Here is a 26,812-nt window from a genome sequence, read left to right as displayed (position 1 = left end):
GTTCCCATTTTCACTCCAATTCACACACATTCGTGCCAAATTACATCTAAATGATTCCTACACATTGAAATACCACAAATTAGCACAAATCATTATATTATCAATCCGAAATCTACGAGACATGAACACAATGCGAGGCATTATACATAAAAATATGCATACTTTAAGCCAAATATCAACACCCTACACTTAGACTCTTGCTCGTCCTCGAGCAATGGAACTATATTAACACCTCAAAACGTACATCTCACTATGAAAGAGCAATTCACATTTAACTCAATCACACACTCTACCTTTTGACTATGGTCAATACCAACAATCAAGCACGAACACACGAATTTCACATTCTTTCCATTTTTAGACTAGCCCAAGTATACACAATGCGATTCAACAAAATCAAACAACCTCTCCACAACCACCCTACCTTAAGAGACGACTCCTTACTACTAAGCATCCTCAACTCACGCACTCACCCAACAAAAGAAGTGTACAACATCACCAATCCGTCATGAGACAAAGTGCCCTCACCACAAGCAAAAGTGTGAATATATAAGTAGCCCATACGTTCAAATATTCCATTGAACATAAATTAAGGACATCATACAATTGAACAAAATTCACTCACTCTCACAAAGAATTCATGTGCATCCCGTGGTCATACCATAAGCTTGACCATAGTGTATATCTCTACTAATCTAAGCTAGCCAATTCTAGAATCAATTAGGACTTTATGTGTGTAATGTAGGCTAAGGGATGGGTAGGAGGTATTCAGGAATAGTGATTAACCCTCCTAAGTACTTTAATACACCACACTCACATATCGAGCACATTTTGCTTCTCAACCAATTCACTTGTCATACACCATATATAACATAGCCATCTTTTCAATTAAGCACCTCTATAATTTCATTAGCACGAACTAGTAAGTTTGGGAGGTGTGTGTTTTTTTACATTATTTGAACAATTATTTTTTCTCTTCTTGCAATTATTTCTTCTTCTTCTTCTCTCTCTCTCTCTCTCTCTCTCTCTCTCTCTCTCTCTCTCTCTCTCTCTCTCTCTCTCTCTCTCTCTCTCTCTCTCTCTCTCTCTTATTTTTTTCTCCACACCCTCCATACATTAAGGTTCATCGGCTAGAGACATTCTTTCCACAACATTAGTGCACCTTAATGGCCTTTCCATGGTTCCACTCGAAAGCTACTCCCCAATATCTCACCTTACTTCTTTTAGCGATTAAGTGCCTTAGGAGGTAAAGGTTCAATGATCTCAAATTAAGAACAAAATAGGGGTGTGGCTTGAAATGTGGGTGCCAAAGCAAGGGTCTATAGGTTCAAAGAGACTAGCAACGGAAACTTTTATTTTTATGTGATAAGCACATTTATGATCAAGCAAGAAATGCCTATGTCATCTCCTAGACTAGCACAACTTAATGATTTTGCTTCGATTAACACACGAGGCAAATTCTAGACTACACAAGATAGCATAGAAGATCACGATACCTCACACATACATTGCACATGACTCAATTGAGACGGTTCTATTAAACTCTCAAGTGAAGCAAACACATATAATTGAGAAGATTTAAGCAATATTGCACTATGAGGCATACAAGTAATAGGCTATTTATTTTACTCAGGCATCACAATTCAAATCAAATATTTGGGAAGACAGAGCACATGCCAAAGCTTAATGAGCCAACACCAAACATGTCAACATGTGGCTCAAAGCACCTCAGTTTTCTCTCTATCATATTCTAAAAATAAAAAAAACAAAACACACGGTTCGAGCTACACCTTTGGAAAAGAACCGGCGTTCAAAGAAAAACCAAGGGATACTACCTAACTATCCTAACAAGAACAAAAGAAATTCTTTTTGGTATTTTTAATAGGACTTTAATCCCTCAAGAAAATTATCCAACAAATCCATCATCGGGAAAAGTCCGAGCTTTTTTTTTATTTTTGTTTTACTAGATAATTAGACTATGTGAGTTCTAAACTAAGCTAAAAAAATAACAATTTTTTTTATACAATTACAAGTTAGGAAGTATTTTCCCTACCCCACACTTAAATAATGCATAGTCCCCGATGCATAACAAATTCAAAACAAAGTAAGGTGGAAAGAAATAACTCACTGCTAGTCGGTGTAACGACCCAAAAGTCCGACTAGTCATGATGGCATTTAACCCAATCCCCTAGGTAAGCCAATTAACCACTAACCAATTTCAATAACAATTAATAAAGTAATTAAGTAAGGAAATGTCTTAATCTAATACATTCCCCAAGAACTGGTAGTACAAATTATGAGTTTCAAAGAATAGAGTTTACAAAGCGGAAATGAAATAAATACATGGTCTGTTTGAATAGTACATAAACAGAGTTTTACAGACCTAAAGCTACCACGAACATGAGGCAGCTACAGCCGGGACGTAGATACATCTTCAATCCAGCTCCCATCAAATACAGCAACATCAACAACCAACATCTGCACTCAAGGTGTAGAAGTGTAGTATGATTAGACCCGATCCCATGTACTCAATAAGTAATAAACCTAACCTCAGGTTGAAAGTAGTGACGAGCTAACACGAAGGTCGGGTCCAACACCAATATTTCACAACTCAACATAACAACATAGTACAAGTAATAAAAGGGTATCTCAGAAATAAAAGGCTCTGTTTGTTCACATTTCCAGAAAAGTAGGCATTTTTTTCAAGTATCTTAGTGAAAACCTAAATCTTCTACCGAAAAAGTCAAAATACGAGTAAGTTTGAAAACTATGATTTTTCCCAAAAACTTCTTTCAATAATAAGTAAGATTTCTCATTTTTCAGATAGCATGAGGAAAATACATCTCTATACCTACATGTCAAGATACAGGTAAAATCATAAATGTCACCAACACCGGGTAGCATAAGGAAAGGCATCTCTATGCATGTATCTTAAGTACGCATGTCAAATGCAATGCATCTCAATGATAAGTTAATGTACTCACGCTCTCAGAGTACTCAACCTCACTGTCTCGCATTCTCTCTCACTATGCTAAGCACACTCAATCACTCAGCGCTTTACAGTACCCGCTGCGGCATGCAGCCTGATCCCTGTTTATAGTCGACTACACTCACTGGGGGTTATGCAGACTCGGAAGGGGATCCTTTCAGCCCAAGCGCTATATTGCTGCGGCATGCAACCCGATCCCAAAATATTAATATAACATGCTGCGATGTGCAGACCTATCCCAAAATAGCTATATAACATGCTACGGCATGCAGCCTGATCCCAAAATAGCAATATAACATGTTGCGTCGTGCAGCCCGATCGAAAAATAGCAATATAACATGATGCGCCGTGAAGCCCGTTCCCAAAATAGCAATATAATATGCTGCGGCGTGCAGCTCGATCCCAAATTATCAATCTCACTCAGGCCCTCGGCCTCACTCAATCATCACTTTCCAGTCTCACTCACGGGCTCACAATGCCATGAAACTAGCCCGACAACAATGATATGATGTATCAATAAATAACAACTGAGACTAAGGTATGATATGAATGCATGAATATGACTGAGTACGAAATATAAATGAAATCAGTGAGATGATAGTAAGAAATGACCACTATGGGTCCAAACAGTATCGGCGTAATGCCTACACATGATATCTTGCATGATTGACAGCTCAATTACTTTATAACATGGTGAAAACAAACTTATCGATTCTAAGTCGGGAGAGGCTAGGTTGTTGGGTACTAATATGGTTCGGGATGCTTTGAAAACTTATTGCAACCAAACACACTCACGCAAGTGTACGTGGTCGTCAAGTAATAGAGTAGTGAGTAGAGTATCGTTCCCACATAGACTTATGATTAACTTTTGACTGATTTAAACTTCACAAACTTATCGATTCAAGAGATTTCTCACAAAATGTGTAAGTGATTAATTTACTACCTAAGAAACTATCAAGCAATGAAATAACTAGTGATCAACCACAACACTTAGGCAATTTCGGATAAAACTCAGTAGGCGAGGATATTCCAGAGTCATAGGCTAGCTAACCAGCTTGTGCATTCTAGTCTTAAACTGACTAATTTATTTATCTGGATTGTTGATTGATAGGGTAAATATTACTCGTAAGAATCTGTCGAGTTCTTACTCGCATATTCAAGATAACTTAATACCTATATGTATATGGCATTAAGACTAACAAGAACGCATTTACAGTTCCTGTATTTCAACCGAGCAAGATAATTAGGTATATTTCTATCCTAATTACGAATACGTTTCCCGATGCCCGGGGTCAAGAACTTTCTCTATTTAATCCTATATGCAATCTAGAATTCCCACTTTCGAGTTCAACTCTAGATTCGTAAGTAGTATTTCACTGTTAGCTACTCAAAAAAATAATTAAGAACCACATTAAATAAACAACCTAATATGATAAAATCAAACTCGTTAATTTAAACTTCAAACGTCAACATTCATATAGCACCCATGACTCTAGAATAATACGGTTCTTAGAAACACATGTTCATACAATCATCGAAAAAATGTTTCAAATATAAAATCTATGAATACTAGAAGAATAATGGAAGAATTGATCAAATCCGTGCTCCGAGTGTTTCGTACTTTTGATACTTTCTCAAAGTCGCGTCCTCCTCTTAAAAATAGGTTTAGGTTGGCTTTTATATGAGTTGGGGTGTCTTGGGGTCGAAATAATCGAGTCCCAATTGAAATAGGACAATTTCACATCACCAGCACCAAGGGTAGCGTGGTGCGCTAGCCCTGGCGCTCGGCTTTTTAACATTCTGTTTTGTGCGCCAGAGGTAGCGCCCCACGATGCCTGTGACGCTCAAATGTGAACTTTTTCCTTTTGTTACAATTTTGTTACATCTAAATGATTCCTACACATAAAAATACCACAAATTAGCACAAATCATTATATTATTCATCCGAAATCTACGAGACATGAGCACAATGCGGGGCATTATACATAAAAATATGCATACTTTAAGCCGAATATCAATACCCTACACTTAGACTCTTGCTTCTCCTCGAGCAATGGAACTATATTAACACCTCAAAACGTACATCTCACTATGAAAGAGCAATTCACATTTAACTCAATCACACACTCTACCTTTTGACTATGGTCAGTACTAGCAATCAAGCACGAACACACGAATTTCACATTCTTCCCGTTTTTAGACTAGCCCAAGTATACACAATGTGATTCGACCAATTCAAACAACCTCTCCACAACCACCCTACCTTAAGAGACGGCTCCTTACCACTAAGCATCCTCAACTCACGCACTCACCCAACAAAAGAAGTGTACAACACCACCAATCCGTCATGAGACCAAGTGCCCTCACCACAAGCAAAAGAATGAATATAGAAGTAGCCCATACGTTCAAATATTCCATTAAACATAAATTAAGGACATCATACAATTGAACAAAATTCACTCACTCTCACAAAGAATTTATGTGCATCCTGTAGTCGTACCATAAGCTTGGCCGTAGTGTACATCTCTACTAATCTAAGCTAGCCAAATCTAGAATTAATTAAGACTTTAAGTGTGTAATGTAGGCTAAGGGATGGGTAGGAGATATTTAGGAATAGTGATTATCCCTCCTAAGCACTTTAATAAACCACACTCACATATCGAGCACATTTTGCTTCTCAACCAATTCACTCGCCAGACACCATATATAACATAGCCATCTTTTCAATTAAGCACCTCTATATTTCCCACCAGCACGAACTAGTAAGTTTAGGAGGTGTGTGTTTTTCTACATTATTTGAACGGTTATTTTTTCTCTTCTTGCAATTATATCTTCTTCTCTCTCTCTCTCTCTCTCTCTCTCTCTCTCTCTCTCTCTCTCTCTCTCTCTCTCTCTCTCTCTCTCTCTCTTATTTTTTTCTCCACACCCTCCATACGTTAAGGTTCATCGGCTAGTGACATATTTTCCACAATATTAGTGCACCTTAATGACCCTTCCATGGTTCCACTCGAAAGCTACTCCCAAATATATCACCTTACTTATTTTATCGACTAAGTGCCTTAGGAGGTAAAGGTTCAACGATCTCAAATTAACAAAAAAATAGGAGTGTGGCTTGTAATGTAGGTGCCAAAGCAGGGGTCTATAGGCTCAAAGAGGCTAGCAATGGAAACTTCTATTTTTATGTGACTAGCACAACTTAATGATTTTGCTTCGATTAACACACGGGACAAGTTCTATACTACACAAGATAGCACATAAGATCACGATACCTCACACATACATTGCACATGATTCAATTGAGACGGTTCTGTTAAACTCTCAAGTCAAGCAAACATATATAATTGAGAAAATTTAAGCAATACTGCACTATGAGGCATACAAGTAATAGGCTATTTATTTTACTCAGGCATCACAATTCAAATCAGATATTTAGGAAGATAGAGCACATGTCAAAGCTTAATGAACCAACACCAAACATGTCAACATGTGGGTCAGAGCACCTCGGATTTCTCCCTATCATATTCTAAAAATAAAAAAATAAAAAACAAAACACACGGTTCGAGCTACACCCTTGGAAATGAACCGACGTTCAAAAAGAAACCAAGGGATACTACCTAACTATCCTAACAAGAACAAAAGAAATTCTTTTTGGTATTTTTAATCAGACTTTAATCCCTCAAAAATATTTTCCAACAAATCCATCATCGGAAAAAGTCTGAGCTTTTTCTGATTTTCTTTACTAGCTAATTAGACTTTGTGAGTTCTAAACTAAGCTAAAAAAATAACAATTTTTTTTTATACAATTACAAGTCAGGAAGTATTTTTCCTACCCCACACTTAAATAATGTATAGTCCCCGATGCATAACAAATTCAAAACAAAGTAAGGTGGAAAGAAAGAACTCACTGCTAGTCGGTGTCACGACCCAAAAATCTGACTAGTCGTAATAGCACCTAACCCAACCCACTAGGTAAGCCAATTAACCACTAACAAATTCCAATAATAATTAGTAAAGCAATTAAGTAAGCTGAATCTAATACATTCCCCAAGAACTGGTAGTACAAATCATGAGCTTCAAAGAATAGAGTTTACAAAGAGGAAATGAAATAAATACATGGTCTATTTGAATAGTACATAAACAGAGTTTTACAGATCTAAAGCTACCACGAACAAGAGGCAGCTACAGCCGGGATGCAGGTACATCTTCAATCCAGCTCCAATCGAACACAGCAACATCAACAACCAACATTTGCATGCAAGGTGCAGAAGTATAGTATGAGTACAACCGACCCCATGTACTCAATAAGTAACAAATCTAACCTAAGGTTGAAAGTGGTGATGAGCTAACACGAAGGTCGGGTCCAACACCAATATTCCACAACTCAACATAACAACATAGTACAAGTAATAAAAGGGTATCTCAGAAATAATAGGCTCTGTTTGTTCACATTTCTAGAAAAGTAGGCATTTCTTTTCAAGTATCTCAGTGAAAACCTAAATCTTCTACCGAAAAAGCCAAAATACGAGTAAGTTTGAAAACTGTGATTTTTCCCAAATACTTCTTTCAAAAATAAGTAAGATGTCTCATTTTTCAGATAGCATGAGGAAAATACATCTCTATACCTACATGTCAAGATACAGGTAAAATCATAAATGTCACCAACACCGGGTAGCATAAGGAAAGGCATCTCTATGCATGTATCTTAAGTACGCATGTCAAATGCAATGCATCTCAATGATAAGTTAATGTACTCACGCTCTCAGAGTACTCAACCTCACTGTCTCGCATTCTCTCTCACTATGCTAAGCACACTCAATCACTCAGCGCTTTACAGTACCCGCTGCGGCATGCAGCCTGATCCCTGTTTATAGTCGACTACACTCACTGGGGGTTATGCAGACTCGGAAGGGGATCCTTTCAGCCCAAGCGCTATATTGCTGCGGCATGCAACCCGATCCCAAAATATTAATATAACATGTTACGATGTGCAGCCCTATCCCAAAATAGTATTATACATGCTGTGACGTGCAGCCCGATCCCAAAATAGCAATATAACTTGCTGCGGCGTGCAGCCCGATCCCAAAATAGCAATATAACATGTTGCGGCGTGCAGCCCGATCCCAAAATAGCAATATAACATGCTGCGCTATGAAGCCCTATCCCAAAATAGCAATATAATATGCTGCGGCGTACAACCCGATCCCAAAATATCAATCTCACTCAGGCCCTCGGCCTCACTCAGTCATCACTTTCCAGTCTCACTTACGGGCTCACAATGCTATGAAACTAGCCCGACAATAATGATATGATGTATCAATAAATAACAACTGAGACTGAGGTATGATATGAATGCATGAATATGACTGAGTACGAAATATCAATGAAATCAGTGAGATGACAGTAAGAAACGACCACTATAGGTCCAAAACGTATCGGCATAATGCCTAAACATGATATCTTACATGATTGACAGATCAATTACTTTATAACACGGTGAAAACACGGATATCAACAAAATATGACCACTATACAGTGCCATAGAAACAACAGAGTCCCGATTCACATGGTACACGCCCACACGCCCGTCACCTAGCATGTGCGTTACCTCAATACCAATCACAAAACACGTATTACGGGGTTTCATACCCTCAGCACTAAGATTAGAAGAGTTACTTACCTCAAACAAGGCAATACCAATGCCGAACAAGCCAAGCGGTGCTCCAAAGATGCCATCACGCGCGACCCGACCTCCGAACGGCTCGAAACTAACCAAAAACAACTCAAATGCATCAAATAATGCTAAAGGAACCAATCCCGATCGAAAAGATCAAATCTTGAATCGAAAGCCCAAAACCAGCCAAAAGCCCAACTCGGGCTCGTATCTCGAAACTTGACAAAATTTATAAAATTTGATAACCCATTCAATTATGTGTCCAACCACACTTGTTTCACTCAAATCCGACTCCAATTCGATGTTCAAAACTCAAAAAATCATATTATGAAACTTTAGGCCAAAAATCCCAATTTCCTCTTTAAAATTCACAATCCAATCACCGAAAACAAAGATAGATTCATCAAATATAACCAAAATCGAGTAGAGAACACTTACCCCAATTCATATGTTGAAAATTGCTTCAAGAATCGCCTCAATCCGAGCTCCATAGCTCCAAAAATGTAAAAATGGCTGAAACCCTCGAAATAGAGTACTTTATAATCTGCCCAGGCCTCCTCTTTCGCGAACGTGGGAAATCCATCGCGTTCGCGATGAATAAAACTCACACTGCCACAAAGATTCTATGCATTCTCAATACACCCCACGCGAACGCGATGAACACCGCTGCCAAATCTTCGCAAACGCGACTGACCTTACGCGATCGCATAGAAGAACGCTCAAATTCCCAGCTGCCAACCACAACACTTCGCGAATGCGATCCTCCATACCCGAACGCGAAGAGGACTTGATCCAACTCTACGCGAACGTGGGACATACTTCGCGATCGCGAAGAAAAATTTGCTGCTGCCATCAAAATACACTACGCGTTCACGACACTAGCCACACAAATGCGACGAAGAACTGAGACACCAGAAAACAACAGAACACAGTAGTACCAAAATGAAGAAAAATGATCTAAAATCAATCTGAAACATGCCCGAGTCTCTCGGGACCCCGTCCAAACATGCCAACAAGTCCCATAACATAACACGGACCTCCTCGAGGCCTCAAAATACACATAACAGCATCGGAATGATGAATCACACCTCAATTCAAATTCAATGAATTTGAAACTTCAAACTTCCACAACCGATACCGAAACCTATCAATGACTTGTGCACAAAACTTGAGGTCATTCGGAATTGATTTGATATTATTCTGCATTAGTTTTAGAAGTTGGAAGTTTATTAGTTATTTAGGCATGAATCGATGTGCGATTCATGGTTTTAATGTTGTTTGATATGATTTGAGGCTTCAAACGAGTTCATATTGTATTTTAGAACTTGTTGGTATGTTTAGTCGGGGTCCCGGGGGCCTCAGGTGTGATTCCGATGGTTGGCGGAACATGTTTGCACTTAGTGAGATGGATGCAATTTCGGTTACCGGATGCAACCGCACCTGCGATGGTTTTTCAGCAGGTGCGAGGCTAAATAAGAGGAGGAAAGCTGGAAGCGGGGAAATCGCAGATGCGTGCATGATTCCGCAAAAGCGGAGTTGCTTCTGCTAGGAAGGAAATACAGAAGCGGAGGGACCGTAGGTGCGACGTATTTTCCGCAGGAGCGGATGCGCAAATGTGAGGGCCTGACCGTCGAAGCGATAGGACGGGGACTTAAGTGAAACTTGTAGGTGGGAAATTTGCACTTCATAAGTGGTCCCGCTGAAGTGAAAATGGGTCGTAGAAGCGGGATCGCTAGGCAGATTATATAATCGAGGGTTTGAGTTATTTCTCTCATTTTGGACTTGTGTTGCTCGGTAAAAGGCAAATTTTGAGATTCAACTAAAGAGGTAAGTGAAGTTTAATCACTTTTAATGATAGATAATTATTACCCATTCATTATTACACCTAGTTTATATGAATTTGAAGTGAAATTTGAGAATTTTGACTATGTTATTAGAGAGTGAGATTTGGTGATTTAAGGGTCGATTTATAGATGGAATTGGATGAAAATAGTATGGTAGGACTCGTAATTGAATAGGTGTTCGAAATTTATGAATTTTGTCGGGTTCCAGGGTATAGGCCCAGAGTTGACTTTTTTGGTTGACTTTGCATATTTGATTCAAGACCTTAGCTTTATCTTTTGGAATTGTTTACTATAGCTAGTATTGTTGGTATTAAGTTGTTTGTGACTAGATTTGAGTTGTTTGGAGGCAGATTCGCGAGGAAAGGGCTTGTTGGAGTATTGAGTTGCGTGCTTTGAGCTAAGTAACACATCTAAACTTGGATTTGGGGGTATTTAACCCTGAGAACTGCGTTATATGAAAGATATTAGGGTGACGTATGTGCTAGGTGACGGGCGTGTGTAGGTTCACCGGTGTGTTCGTGGTTTGGGAAGGCCTTTAGGCTATTACCGGGCTTGTTTGGCTATCATATCTTGTTATCCCCGCGTTGTATTCCTTAGTTGTTTGATCAATTGAATTGCGATTCATGTTAGACATCATATTTAGGCTAAGTACTATTTGTTTGAGACTTGAAGGGCTATTCTTGCTATTTCAGATCTATATGCCTTATTTTGTAACGACTCAGCCGGTCATTTTGTGAGTTATAGCTCCGATCCCCTATTTACTGCTTTTCCCGTTTCTATTTCAGCTGGTTGAGTTGATATTTTCTAGAAATAATTACATTTAGGATTTTTCCATCTGCAAATAATTATTAAATAAGTTTAAATGGAGACGTTAATATATTTATCAGAAATTTGGATTTAAAAAGAGGTTGTTCTTGCTGAGTTGTTCTTCTGTCACTGCTTGCATATTTACTTTGGGACTACGAAGCGGTACCTCGGGATATCCCCATGTCTTGCATATTTACTTTGGGACTATGAGGCGGTATCTCGGGAGATCCCCGTGCTTGTATATTTACTTTGGGACTACGAGGCGGTACCTCGGGAGATCTCCCTGTCTTGCATATTTACTTAGGGACTACGAGGCGGTACCTCGGAAGATCCTAATGTCTTGTATATTTACTTTTTGACTACGAGACGGTACCTCGGGAGATCTCCCTGTCTTGCATATTTATTTTGGGACTACGAGGCGGTACATCTAGACATCCCCCTATTGAGCATTTACATTGAGTTTACGAGGCGATACTTCGGGAGCGCCCCTGTTGTTTACTTCTATTTGTTGTGCTGTTACTTTTCTGTAAATTCCTCGTCGTTCACTCCTCAGTCATTTCATTAAATTATTATGTCTTCTACCTTGTGAACTGCCCGTACGGTTATGATAGAAATATGGGCACAAGGTGCCGTGAAATATAATAGTGGGATGAGACCCGAGATTTTTAGGATTATGAGGTGAGGTGTCAACCAGTGATTTTACTTGAAAGAAATTTTAATTGAAAGATTTTACTTGAGAAGAATTATATCTGAAGGATTTTACTTAAAAGAAAATATATTCGAAAGAAAAGGTTTTTATTTGAAAGAATTATATTTGAAAGCTTTTATTTAAAAGAATTATATTTGAAAGGTTTTTATTTGAAAGAATTGTATTCGAAAGGTTTTTATTTGAAAGAATTATTGACGAGCGCAAAACACACACTTAAATTATGCTCGCTAGTCAAAAATAGTATAGTATAATATCATATCAACGGGGATTGGAGTTAAACAATATTATCGTAGTTTGTTGCTAGATTTCTATCCAATATGATCAACAATTTAGATTTATAAGGCTAGAATCTAGAACTAATTGACTAATAACAATCGAACCAAGGCCTAAGCAAAGGAAGATATCAATGGGAGAAAATGGGGGTTTGATAGGATAGGTGCAAGATAATTGTCTGGGATTTAACTCTAGAAAATTTACTTCTAATTTTCAAGTGAGTCTCTCATATTCACTTAATTATCAGTACAATTATTTAGTAGAAACTCCTCTCTCGATTAAGTCTCAACCTCTCAATAGGAGCCAATTTAAGCTCTGTGAAGATATGCAAGAATGCGTAATGGATTGGTCTTTAGGAGAACCTCTCTTGATTATTCTCCTAACTAGGTTTAATCAACGATTTAACTAGCCTCTTTTGATTACTTAGAAGAATCTATGAACTCAACCAACAATATAATGCAAAGTTATCACAAGTTATGCCTCTTTCGATTACACGAACAAGTGAATATAGATGCAATAATTAAATCTTCCAAAAATGATTCAAATACATAAAAATAGAGTAATAATCCATAAACAATCATCAATACACCAAATCTATCAAAACCCAAAAGGATCTATTCCATAGATATGGAGAAGTTCTTCACTAATGTAACTAATGAATAGGAAAACATAAATTCAATCCAAACCGATCTTGAGTGAGGAAGGGATGATAAAATCCTTGTGCTTGTGTTCTTCCAACTCCTCCTGAGCCTTCTTGGCCTCCTTAGGTTGAAATTGTATCAAAAGTCAGAAAATAGTATTTTTCATGTATTTAAGTCAACCCCCAAAAATCCCCAGACGAAAATACCCTTTTTAGCTGAAATAGGAAGATACTCTAATAATTTTGTACTACCGCACCGCATGCCGCGCCGCGTCATGCGACGCGCTTATGGTCAATTCCAGTACGATTTGCAAATCACTTTCTGGTCATAATTTGCACTGTCGTGCCGCACTGGGCGACGCGGCGTGCGTTGCGTTAGTGATATTTTCCAGCAACTTTCAATTTGCACAAAATTGGCCAAATATCTTTGACCCCCCCCCCCCCCCCCACGTATGCAGACATGCTAATTAAATGTGACTCTTTAATGCTTTGTCCCCCAAGAATGCTCACTTTAATGCTTTTTTGCCTATCTTTCCATTATCTCTTTCCTTTTCCAATTATTTGTGTTTGTCTTCTAATATTAGCTTTAATCCTTTGCATTATGCATTTTTCACTAGAACCTCATTAGTCATGTTAACTTGCACCATAATTTCATCCAGTTTCTGTGCATACTCAGTTTTTATCTCGAACTCGATCCCGACTTAATCCCTTGGGCCTTTACTCAGACTTCAAAGCTCCAAATAACTTGAATTTGCTTCGTAAAATTTAAATAACTCGGGATCACTCCTACACGGCATAAAATATATAATAAGTGCAAAACACTACTAATTAAAGCTCAACATAAGTAAAGTGCAGTGAATTAAAGTGCAATAAGCGACTAAAACACGAGAATATAGCCTATCATGAACACCCCACACTCAAACTATTGCCCGTCCTCGAGCAATCAAACTACACTTCACATAGACACGACCTTTTTAAACAACTCTCCTAACTCATCACACCAATAATAATAGAACAGATTAAGCACAATACTGTAACATCCTCGCCTCAAGAGTTGACTCAACAACACCATGCATTTTCACAACCTGCTCACTTACTCTAACACAGAGGTCAATGACATTTCCTTTTCTTCGTGAATCAAGTGCCCTCACACAACAATAGAGAGTAGTTCCACACACAATAAAGTTTAAGAACAATTAAGAACTTAAGATAGGAAGAATTCGCCCACTCTCATAAACAACATTCATGTGACACAAAAGATGTGCCATAAGCTTGCCCGTAATGTACTACTCTACTAATTGAGCTCATTCAGTCAAGGATCAAGTAGGACTTTATTTGGTTGTAATGTAAGCTGCGGGATGGGTAGGAAATAGTTGATTGACTACACCTCCCTAAGCACTTTAATACAAATAATTTAACTATTTAAAATTCCATACTTATGTCAAACCATAACTCCACCTTCACATCCGTATATGTCAACTCCCAACTTATTTAAGCACAAATTCATCAAAAGTTATCACTATCAATGAATATTTGCACAAAAATGCAACTATATGTCACAACCCAAATACCTAACCAGTCGTGATGGCGCCTATCGTGGAACTAGGTAAGCCGTCATTCTCAATATGCTTTCAATATATAATAGAAGTGATCTAAAGTAATTAAACTAATCGAAGGTTTACATAATAACGGTGTAAAAACCCAAAACACAAGTGCGGAATGATAGCCCGACATAGGGGTGTCACTAAGTCATGAGCATCTAACAACCAATCTAGAAACAGAGTCTACTACAGTCTGTGCCAAATGCCAATACAAGGGAGAAAAGATAAGAAGAAAAGAGGAACAAGGACTACGGACGCCGGCAGCTTCCTTGTAAGTCTCCGATAATCAGTTCGCGCACGAACTCAGCGAGCGCCAGGACTGTACACATCTGGATCTGCACATAAAGTTCAGAGTGTAGCATGAGTACAACCAACTCAGCCAGTAACAGAATTAAATAAGGAACTGAGAAGCAGTGACGAGCTATAAAAAAATACAGTTCATTTCAAAAGTTTTCAGTAAAGAGTGAACATGCTTTCAAATCTGATGGTATAAGTCAAATCAGTTCGAGCTCATGTAAAACAGATATGAATCTTCCAGAAATTTCACAACAACAACAGATAACAATTAAGTGCAACAATAAATAAAAGCAGTACAGCCTCTCAAGGCAGTAGTCACTCAACCCATCTCAACAGCTAATATTCTCGGCTCTCAGCCCTCAATACACACTCTTAACCGGTACCTGCGCTCACTGGGGGTGTAAAAACTCCGGAGGGGCTCCTTCAGCCCAAGCGCTATATTGCTGTGGCATGCAGCCCGATCCAATATTGTTGCGGTGTGCAACCTGATCCAATATTGCTATGGTGTACAACCCGATCCAATATTGCTGCAGCATGCAGCCCGATCCAATATTGTTGCGGTGTGCAATCCGATCCAATATTGTTGCGGTAATGCAACCCGATCCAATATTGTTGCAGCGTGCAACCTGATCCAATAATATATATATATATATATATATATATATATATATATATATATATATATATATATATATATATATATATATCCCGAAGGCTTGTTGCGGCGTGCAACCTGATCCATATACCTCACAGGTCGCAGCTCGACACTTAGGCCCTATCTCAGTCACTAACCTCTCCAGCCCCTCGGGCTCACAGAATATCATAATAATCAGCCCAAACAGAGAATACTACAAGTATCAACAAGAAATGAGAGGGAATGGAGATATAACACACAAGTAAGACTGTGACCGAGTACAAGACAACAATTAGCAGTCAATTCAACAAGTATACGACCGCTGCGGGTCCTAACAGTGATATCATATGGCCTAAGCATAGTTTCTAACATGAAAGGCAGTCAATTTCTCAAAGACAAGGAAAAACAAGTGATAACAATGGCTATTCGACTTTACAGTCTCACGGGATGGACCAAGTCACAATCCCTCACGGTGCACGCTTACACGCCCGTCACCTAGCATGTGCGTCACCTCCAAATATTCACATTATACCAATTCTCGGGGTTTTAGGGACTTTGTCGATATCGGGATCGATTTTGGTTTAGGGAGTTGGAGTAGGTCCATTGTGTCATTTATATATCAAAAATTCCACTCCCGGTCAACCTTTCCAAAATTTCAACTTTTGCCATTTCGAGCCAAATTCAACCACGAACCTCCAAATCACAATCCGTACGCGCTCATAAGTCCAAAATCATTCAACGGAGCTAACGGAACCATAAAAATTCCAATCGGGAGTGAAATGCTAAAAATTCAAACTTAGTCAACTCTTTCAAATTTAAAGCTCCCTAGTTGAGAATCATTCTTCCAAATCTATCCCAAATAACAGGAAGACCAAACCGATGATTCACACAAGTTAAAATATATCATACGGATCTACTCATACCCGTAAACTACTGAGAAAAGTGTAAATATGTCATGCCCCGAGCTTGGGGGCGAGACCGGCACCTGGTACCTCATCTATCCTTGCATACCAACTTGCGACTCAGGAATTCTGGACAAATAATTTCATACTTTGGCCAGGGACCACATTGCAAGACAATTTGAAAAGCAAAATATAAAACTGAATATATACTAACGCTGACTAAATGTCAACATAAAGCTGGGCCGGCAAGGCCGTCATAATTACTACAACTGACAAGCCAACAAAATATATGTATAAGGCCTACAAGCCAAACATACTACACTAACTGACAGGATATGTCTACAAGCCTCTACTGATAGATGTACTGTAATCGGAACAGGGCCCCGACCTACCCATAACCTATCTATATATATACACAAGATGTACAGAAAACATCTAGACCCGGCAACTCCGAAGGACGGGGAGCTTACCGATAAAGCTGAACTCGGGCAACACCTACTGAGGAGGTTTACCTGTCTGTCTGTCTCAACCTGCACGCATGAAATGCAGCGCCCCCAGAAAGGGACGTCAGTATGAAATAATGTACCGAGTATGTAAAGCAATATACGGAAAACTAAAACTGAACTGATAATCTGAACATATGCTTACCTGCTGATACTGACTCAACTCTCTCAATATATTAAATAAAATAGTTGTACGTCCCTATAAGGCTCGGTATATATATACAACTGCTCTGCCGTAGTAGGCTCACTCGGCCATACTAGGCTCTGTATCTCGACCAACTGGGCTCGCTCACAGGCACTCAGCCACAATAGGCTCGGTATATAACTTATAATCTGATCAGAGGTTGCCCAATAGGGACCTGCCCATCGATTATAGCTCGATAGTAATAAAAATACTATAATATTGTATATATAGACTCTCTGCTCTCTTGACTGGAAAAAGGAAATACTCAATTGAATACTGTACTTCTCTTGACTGGAAGAAGAAAATACTCAATTGCATATTGTACTTACAAGACTATGTGTAACTCTTTCTGGAAATGAGTCTACAAATCATGCCAAGTTACCCTTTGAAATTGTTCAACATGATGTGAGGCCTTGGAAAAAAATATTCATGTTACCCTTATTGAGTATTTATTCTTTAACTTGGTTGTTTTTATGAAAATTTCCCGAGTGATTTTTACTATTCAAATATGCACATACTAGGACCGCGAAGAACTTGTTACTTCCTAGGTGACATGCAACTTCACGTGATGCCACAAATAATGTAAAATGAGTAGAGTTTCATTGGATATGTATTTAATTAATTCAAACTCAAGATTAAGCCCCAATTCCTTATCAAACAAAAGTTGTGGTTTAAACGATTTACCTTATTAAATATACGTAAATTCTGGGACATGAATTTTTTTTTTATAACTCGTTATCAAACTTGTGTAATTACGAGATCATTTCAAAATGAAGGAAAAGCTTAGCCTTAACATACCTGGATTAGGAAAAAATCTGTATGATGTTCTTGGAAAAGGTTGTACCGTACTCCTTTAGAACTGCAAAATTTTACGTTGCTACGGTCCTAACAATTCTTGTTGGAATTGTTTGGTTGCAAGAAGTCACGTTTAAAACTTACAAGAATTCACTTCTGATTGTAACATTGTTTTGTTTTGGAATTTTTAGAATTGAAATGTCTTGTACTCAAAATCCTAGAATGAAGTGTTGCTAACGTTCTGACGAAGTCTTTCAAATATGAAGTGTTGTATTCAAATTACTCTTACAAGTCTTGTTATTCAAAATGTTAGAATGAGGTGTCTTTTAATTATTAATTAGGTTGCCACCTAATCCAAAATTGACTAAGAGTCACTTGTTTGGAAAGTGGCTTGCTTCCACATAATCCCATTGTTGGGGAATTTAAACTTTATCCAATAATCAATTAGGTAGTATCCCACTACCCGGTAATTAACTAATTACCCGCATAATTAAGAATTATCTCAAATTACTTAAAATTCTACTTATTTTTAACACACTTTATACATCACACTATCACAGTCATATGGTACTTTGTATGGTACTAGTCCATAAGTATCAGGTATTATAGCTCGGACCGTATTTCATCCCAAATCGGCAACCTTCAACGAAGCCCTTTTTTTTTAATTCGTGTATCCTTTATCTTTTATGGCACTTACTTACCGCTTATTATAAATAGCACAAATATGTTAATCTCAAGATCATCTCATCCCCGAGTCTACGTCAATTAATTGAAGACAAAACTTTTAACGTACAAAAATGCGAGATGTAACAAAATGCTCAAATGACAGGTCGGGTCGTTACAGTCGGATTCCTCCTCCTCAGAATGCCCACCAACTGCAGCTATGGGCTCATCATCATCATCCGCTCCTAGGGGCACCAAAGCCGTGGGCCTCGTGACTTCATCACCAATCTCATCCGCATAATCGGATCCTTTGTTAGTATTTTCATCCTCATACGGGTGAATGGGATTTTTCGGTGCAATTCCCAACATCTCCTTGGAAGCACTGGAGAGATCATTGCGCAGATGCATACGCTCCTCATCCGACACCCATATCTTACTCATTATCACATTGAGGGAACTATAGAGATACCTGTTGAAATTTTCGTCTCTTTCATTCCTCGCATCGTGGCTTAGCTTTAATGTGGACTCGACCAAGGATGTAATGTCTAGCAATGACGGTGCCTCCACTATCTCATCATAGCCAGGGTACTCCGGTATCCCATGGGATAGCATGTACTGCATCAGGAGGTTTCCAAAGAAGAACCTTTTGATAATTTGCCCAAAGCGGGTGCGGGTCATCTCCCCTAGCATGATCTTTCCCTAGTGCTTGGTTTGAAGGAGCCCCTCCGGAGTCTGTATCCCCCACAGTGAGCACATATGATTTATATTCGGAATGGACTTCCCAGTGCATGGATTTGCCTTATTTATTTATAATTGTGATGAATTCCCTGGACATGGATCTTGTCCGAATCATTTATATTTGGGGATGAATTACCCCTGGGCTGGGCTGGCCTTATACGGTATTGAGTGACTGATATATATGGGATGGATCTTCCCTGGGCTGGATTGGCCATATACAGTACCGAGTGACCGAGTAAATTGTGATCGTGAGTACACGAGGTTTTTCCACTGAGGTGCATCACTTACAACACGTACATTGGCATGTAGATATAGAGATGTCATATTCCTCATAACATTCGGAGTTGATCTATTTTACTTGTACTGAGTTTAACTGTTGAACTTGAAAGCATTCCTACATTTCTGTACTGTTATTTCTATACTTGACTATTCCTATGGAGCTCATCAATACTTTCAGCCCAATGGTTAGTCTTGTTACTTATTGAGTTGGTTGTAGTCATACTATACTCTGCACCTCGTGTGCAGATCCAGGTACTTCCGGATACGGTAGTTGCCAGATTTGAGGATTTATCTGTTGGAGACTATCAAAGTAGCTGCTTGGCGTCCGCAGACCTTGACTCTCTTTCCTTTCAGTATTGCACTGTTCTATATTTTCAGACAGTATTCTTATCAGTCAAACTTTGTTACTATTTAGATGCTCATGTACTCAGTGACAACGAATTTTGGGAGTGTATTTTATATTAGTAAGTATGGGATGTTTTTAATTAAATTTATATATATTATGTTTTCAAACTTGAAAGAAATTGTGGCATATTGAGGTTGTTGGCTTATCTAGTATTGAGATAGGCGTCATCACGACATGCGAATTTTGGGTCGTGACATACACGCGAGGTGACGAGCGTATATGCGGGCACTAAGGTTATACCATGGTTGGGATAGATTTTAGGATTATTTATGCCTTGATTGGATACATGATCTACTTGTGATATGCTTTAAATTTTTTGTATGTCTATTGGAGTTTTTTTATTCATCTTAGAAATCATATCTATGTTTTTATGCATATTTGGGCATGATGGGCTTTTTTTAAGATTGTTGATATACTTGATTTGGCCGTAGTCATACTTTATATGTCATACTACCAGTTCTTCGTGTTAGTTATATTAATTTTTGTGTTCTTATTTTATTATTTATTTGATGATCTTAAATTCGAGCTATGTTATATGTTAGTTGGCTTACCTAGCGAGTAAGATATGTTCCATTACAACTTGGTGGGACTTGGGTCGTAACACATTTTCGAGGGTTTTGGGTCATGGCAACCCATTTTGGAAATTTTGAGCTCCTGCATGGGATCCAAAATGAAGTTTTAAGCTATGATTTAAGGGTGAATAGATTTACTAATTGAGCTATTAAATGGAACCAAATTTGGATTTTGATAATGGATTTGAGTTCCGTAGCTTATGGGTGAATAGCGCATGAACTACGTTTCGGGTTTTGATTGCATTGGCAAAAGGTTGACTTCGGGTTTTAAGCTTCCTAAATATATTGGATATCTCTCCTAGTCTAATTCGAACCCGTTATTCATGATTTTGAATGGATTGAGGCAATTGGATATCGCTTGAGTAAGTTTTTAGAATTCCTTTGAGGCAAGTGAAACTTTATCTCTTAGTTTGCTTGTTTTTTCTTAAAAGAATGCTATGTGTGTTTCTTATTTGTATTTAGACTTTCTTGTTCATGTGTGCGGGCGAGCATGATCTTGGTTGGCTAGTTAAAAACTTTTATCTTAGACCGTGATAGTATTAGCATAACTTATCTATGCTTTTACAGTACATTTAGCAGATTATACATTTCTTTTTATCTTGTATAGATTCTTAGCATGCATCTTCACATGTCTAGAAGTAGGTTGAGCTTGAGCATTGAATCATGGCCCCACAGTAGCATTAGTTGTCTTACGACTTGTAGTACATCATGTTTATATTTTTTTACCTGTATTCGTGATCTCAATTCAGTTTCTTTACATGCATATTGCTTTTGTATATGTACTTCTTTGCTTACGAAGTATGTATGAATTACCCACAATTTCTAACGACTTGACCTAGAGGTAATCTGGGAGAGCGAGTCGATGATCTTGCCGAGTCTTGTAAATTCACAGTGACTACTTGTGTGTAGGTCCAATAGAGGGAGATTTAGGTACTGATCAGTGACCCAAGGTAATTTACAAGTCTAAACAGTTGAGATGCCACCACTAGTTTATGGAGGCGGCATCAGCTTCTATCCTTTTACTTCTTGTTTTGATTTTGTTAATTTAGGGATGGAAATGGGGTGGTACGGGTGCGGGGCGGGTTTGAACGTTTGCGGGACGGTGCAGGTTTGAGAATTTGCGGTTACGGGGCGGTCGCGGGTAGGGATTTAATTTTTGAACTAACAGACATAATGGCTAAATACTAAAACCGTAGTCCCAATTTTACTCTATTAACCTAGTCAACTGCTCTCTCACTCACTACGGCTCATCTCTCTCCTTAGTCCTCTCGCTCGATAATCAGAGAAACATTTACAGCAACTTTCAATTATCAGTGGAGGTCATTATTCTATGGTTTATCAAGGATTGTGAGTCCCTTTTCTCTGTGAATTCTACTTCTCACTATATAGCTCCATTTTCTGGTTCTAGTAATCTTGAATTAAGTTCTTGGGCTTTATCTTTGTTGTGGAATTCCAATTTAATTTTGGTTTAAAACTTTGCATTTTCAATTATATCTTTGTAATGTCTGTATCTGCCATTATAGTATTAATGCAGTAGTAGCAATGTACTGTTATTGGTGTCATCTCCTGAAGCAGTAAGGAAGGTTTTCCTATAGAAAACTTTATCAAACACATTATGCATTGTGTCCGTATATATTTTATCATAAGCTACATATTTAATTCTGTATGTATACATTGTGCACTGAAAAGCAATGACAAGCAAAAAGGCTACTTCAAAAAAGTTAAAAATATTTGCGGGGCGGGACGGGTTCACGCGGTTGGAGTGCGGGGCGGGTGAATACGGGTTTAAATCCTATGCGGTCGGGGCGGGGCGGGTTGAAATTGCGCGGGTTCAGACAGAACCCGCCCCGCTTGCGATTCCTATTTGTTATCGAGTTGTGACTCATATCAGTTGTATTCAAATTATAGTGATCCATGACTCATTTTTTATGTTGGGTTCTATGGGATATTTTGAGACTTATTCTATGTTTATCCACTGTTATTATATGTATGAGACTGATTTAGTATCTTTCTTCTCTTATTCTACGCTTTAAGTCACGTATTAGCTAGAGGATTCGCCTAATGAGTACGCTTTTAGTCACGTATTAGCTAGAGGATTCGCCTAATAAGTAGTGGCTCGTTGGATGCCCGGTCGCGACTTAATGCCAAATATTTGTCATTTACACTGCTACACATTTTTGTGTAGATTCTGATCCTAGCACTAATGGTGCTCAGGAGTGATATGATGCGTATGTGTAACAATAAGAAGGTAGGATGCATATACTATAACAATAGCGACAATGTGGGACGCGTATGTCTAACAGTAACGACCAAGGTATAAGGCATATATGCGTGAATGAACTAAGCATAAACATGATATAATACATGACTCATTATCACCGCACGAAGAAACACCTATTGTGCCAATATCAGATCAAATCGCATGGAAACATTCATCATGCTTTTATCATATCAAATCCCATGAAAATACCCATCATGCTAGTATCTCCCATCCTCACCATGCGTATGTATATTTGTATCAAGCATTGTGGAATGTATGAATACGATCAAGGAAAATGAGTAAGCATAATATATTATTGTCACGACCCCATGATGTTTGGCTAAAAATTCATATTTTTGCATGTAATTTACCTTTCATTATACCTCTCTTTTGTTAATTTTCGTGTGAATACTTGTGACTGGAGCTTAATAATGTTATTTATATGTGTAGGAGTCAACTGAAAGTAATTTGGAAAGTTTTCATGCAAAGTGGAGTACAAAAAAGGAAGAATCTAGATAAAGTATAAGTTTGGTGCCAGGTCCCGGACAACGAAGCGAGGGTCACTTCGCGAGACCGGGACTGGAGCAGAAGAGACCAGAAAAGTCCCGAACAGCGAAGCGAGGGTCACTTCGCGAGACCGGGACCGGAGCAGAAAATTTCAGCTTCTCCTAGCCGAATTAGGAGAAGCCCAATTCGCCCCAACAAACCCTAGTCGCTATAAATACATCAAGAAAATATGCTTTTACAGGTGAGACACTACTTTGGAAGGGGAGAACACGTTGGGAAAATTTTTTTGGAGGCAAGAACATCACGTGGAACAACTTTTAGAGGAGAAAATCATTGAGTTCTTCATTCCTTCATCTTTTCTTTGTAATTTGTTTATGCAAAATACTTGGAAATTGTTACTACGAACATGAGTGGATAAGCACTCCAGTTTCTAGGGTTATGGTTGACATGATTATTAACGTTTATTAATTACATCTTCGTTAATTCGGATTATCATCCTGTGATTGTTTCTTTAATTCTACTTTTAACTTGTGAATTGTTGTAGCTGCCAATTCACTCTACTATCTATGCTATGCTTGGGAAAGCCGTGTTTAGATTAGAGTCGAATTAAAGAGAGCTTGTTTCTGAACCCGTGGTTTGGGGAACGATTTCGCGGTTTAGATAGGAATATACCTAACAGTCTTGCTTAGTTGAATACCATATTTTATTCGTTCATGATAGACTCAATACCATTGGAATATAGGATTGATATATTGTGGATATGCGAGTAGTATTGTTGGAACATTCTATTCATATAAAATCCGGTCAATTAGCAATTATTGATAATCTAGATTAACATGTGTGACTATTGAACTTAATAGGATTGATAAACCGGCCACAACCCTGGAATCTTCATCTCCTTTGAGTAAAATCCAAAACACACGTTTGCATCCCTGATAAATTAGCTAATTACTTGTCCAATCTTTGTATGAGTAGTTCAGTAGATAAACAACATTTTTTTATTATCTTGGACAGTTAATTGATTGTAGTTTGCATAGTTAACGATTAATCCAAGTCTATGTGGGTTTGACATCCGACTTTCGAGTCACTTTATTACTTGACGGCCATATATACTTGTGTATACTTGGGGAACCAAAAAGTTTTGGGCATCATTGTCGGGGACTTAGTTCTTGATTGTTTCTCTAAGTTAAGCTTCTAATTGATTTCTGTTCAAGTTTTTAATTTTCCTATTTAATTATTTTTCTAGATTAAACTTTTACTTTTATCTTTATAGGTTTTGTTTATTTTTTTCCTTTTGTAATTTTTTTTTTTATAACAATTTGATCTTTCTCTTAGTGTGTTCATAGTTCTCTCAACATGACATCTAGGGATGAAATATTCGGGGGTAAGGTTATTGATGAAGACACTTGGTTGACGGAAAACTTTTATGGCCCGTCTTTTTGGGCTTGTCATGACCTGAACTCTGGGAGGTCTGAATTTGAATATGGGAGTAAGGGTTAGTATTGGGACGGATATTCACGATTAAGGAATATGCAGAACGGCGTTATCTTCTAACAAAGTTGGTGAATGATTGGTCGAAGGAGAGAGTTGATCTTGCACAAGAAATTGACAAGTTTGGCTTGGCTTTGCACAGCTTGGATGTAGATTTGAGTGCAAAGGTTGAGTTGTGTGAAACTGAAAAAAATATTCTAGACCAAATTGAGGAGCTAAAACGAGAATACCAAGCATTAGACCATATTTTTCTTAAGGATGCCAATGCTGAGAGGAGTGTTCTAGAGTCATATGAGGAAGTAGATAATATTATATTTGAAGACTCTAGTGTGTGTACATATGAGGATGTAAAAAGTAATACAATTCTAGAGTTAAGGCGTATTGGTCCTCATTCCATACATTTTTCAACATTGTGCTTGGATGATGACATGTAAATCGAGTCATCTGAGCCTTTGGAGGAGCTAATGGACGAGGAACGGGGTGCCTATATTCTTGAATTTGTTGTGCCAAAAAGCAAAAATTACATTCCTCATCTAAAGGTCAAGAGGTGTAGAGCGAACATTTTATTGCTTGGTCTGGTTTTCTTTGTTGCCTCACCAAAGGAGCATAGCCACAGACTGGATGCCTTATTGGGGGCTCAATTCATAAGTTTGAGATGGAGACAAAAAGTGCTACAAGTCGTGCCGCGACGTTAAATCAGGCGCTTGTTGGGAGGCAACCCATCTTTACGGCTTTCTTTTAGTTTTATTATTATCTTATAATTTTTGTAGTGTTTGTTTTTGTTTTGTAGGATTATAAGCATAGAAAGCAAAGCCATTGGAAGAGTGTAAAAGCGAGTTAGATGGTGAGAACTAAGTGTGGGGTGCCCACACAAAGGACCATGTCTGGGGGAAGTCTGAGTACCGCGTGAACCGCTATTGCTTCGGCCTTTGGCCTTTCAGGGATTATCTTGTCACCCTCATTATTATTTTGTTTTTTGTGTGTATTGGGCACACTTCACTCTTTTAAGTGTGTGGTGGGAGAATTCTCTAGATAATTAGGAGTAGGATGTTAAAAAAATATTAACTTCTTATTTTTGTTTTCGTAGTTGTATAGTGTTTTAGTATTTTAGTAGCTGAAAAAAAATCGAAAAACAAAAGTAGAAATATTGGACTTTTCCCGGCGATGAATCTCTTAGATAGTTTGTTGAGAGATTTAAGTCTAAAGAAAAAGGTCAAAAAGATTTTCTTTGTAGGTAGTATAGTAATACCCCCTTGGTGTTTCTTTGTGCCGCAGTTCTTTTTCAAGGGTTTTGTATGAACCAGGTGTAGTTAGTTTTATTTTTTTTAGGAATATGAGCCATTGTGCTATGAATTGAAGCAATATCTCTTGACTTTGTTATGCCTTGAGAATAGTGAGTATTTTGGTTGTGACGCTAGGCTCAATTTTTGAATCTTGTATAAGTACCTTAAATTGTATGATCTTAACTTTGATTAACTGCTTTGACTAGGGTGTCTTGATGAGTCCAATCCTGAGGTAGTTATGTTCTATGTGCGTGTGAGGTTTGTGTGTTATTATGTGCATTGCATTTGATTTCTAGAACTTGCCCCGTATGTTTGCAAAGCGCAATAGTAGTTTTGTTTAGTCTTGGAAGTGATATAGGCGTTTCTTTGTTGAGCCAGATATATATAGTTTACCCGCCTAATTGTTATGTAACGTAGTTAACCCCTTTGAGCCTGTAATCCTGTTTCTTTGGCAACCACATTACAAGCCTTACCCATTTGATTGAATTAACCATCTATTTGAACCTTTTCACCTCTCATGAGCACTTGGATTGTTATGAAAATTGTAAAAATTAAAGTGTGAGGTTGTTGGTTTGGCTTTTGAGTGGAACAAATGAAATAAGAAGAAAATTGCACTATTTTGAAAAAGTGAGATCCACTTGAATTGGAAGAAAAGATAGTTGTATTGTTGTGAAAAACATTCCTTGATAGTGGTGACTCTTGATGTAATTGTGCTTAAAGAAGTATGGAGTTAGTATACATTGATGTGAATATGGAGTTATGGA

Source organism: Nicotiana tabacum, chromosome 21 (genome assembly GCF_000715075.1).
Source record: "Nicotiana tabacum cultivar K326 chromosome 21, ASM71507v2, whole genome shotgun sequence".
In the NCBI taxonomy this organism is placed as follows: Eukaryota; Viridiplantae; Streptophyta; class Magnoliopsida; order Solanales; family Solanaceae; genus Nicotiana; species Nicotiana tabacum.
Note: the sequence above shows the minus strand (reverse complement) of the source record.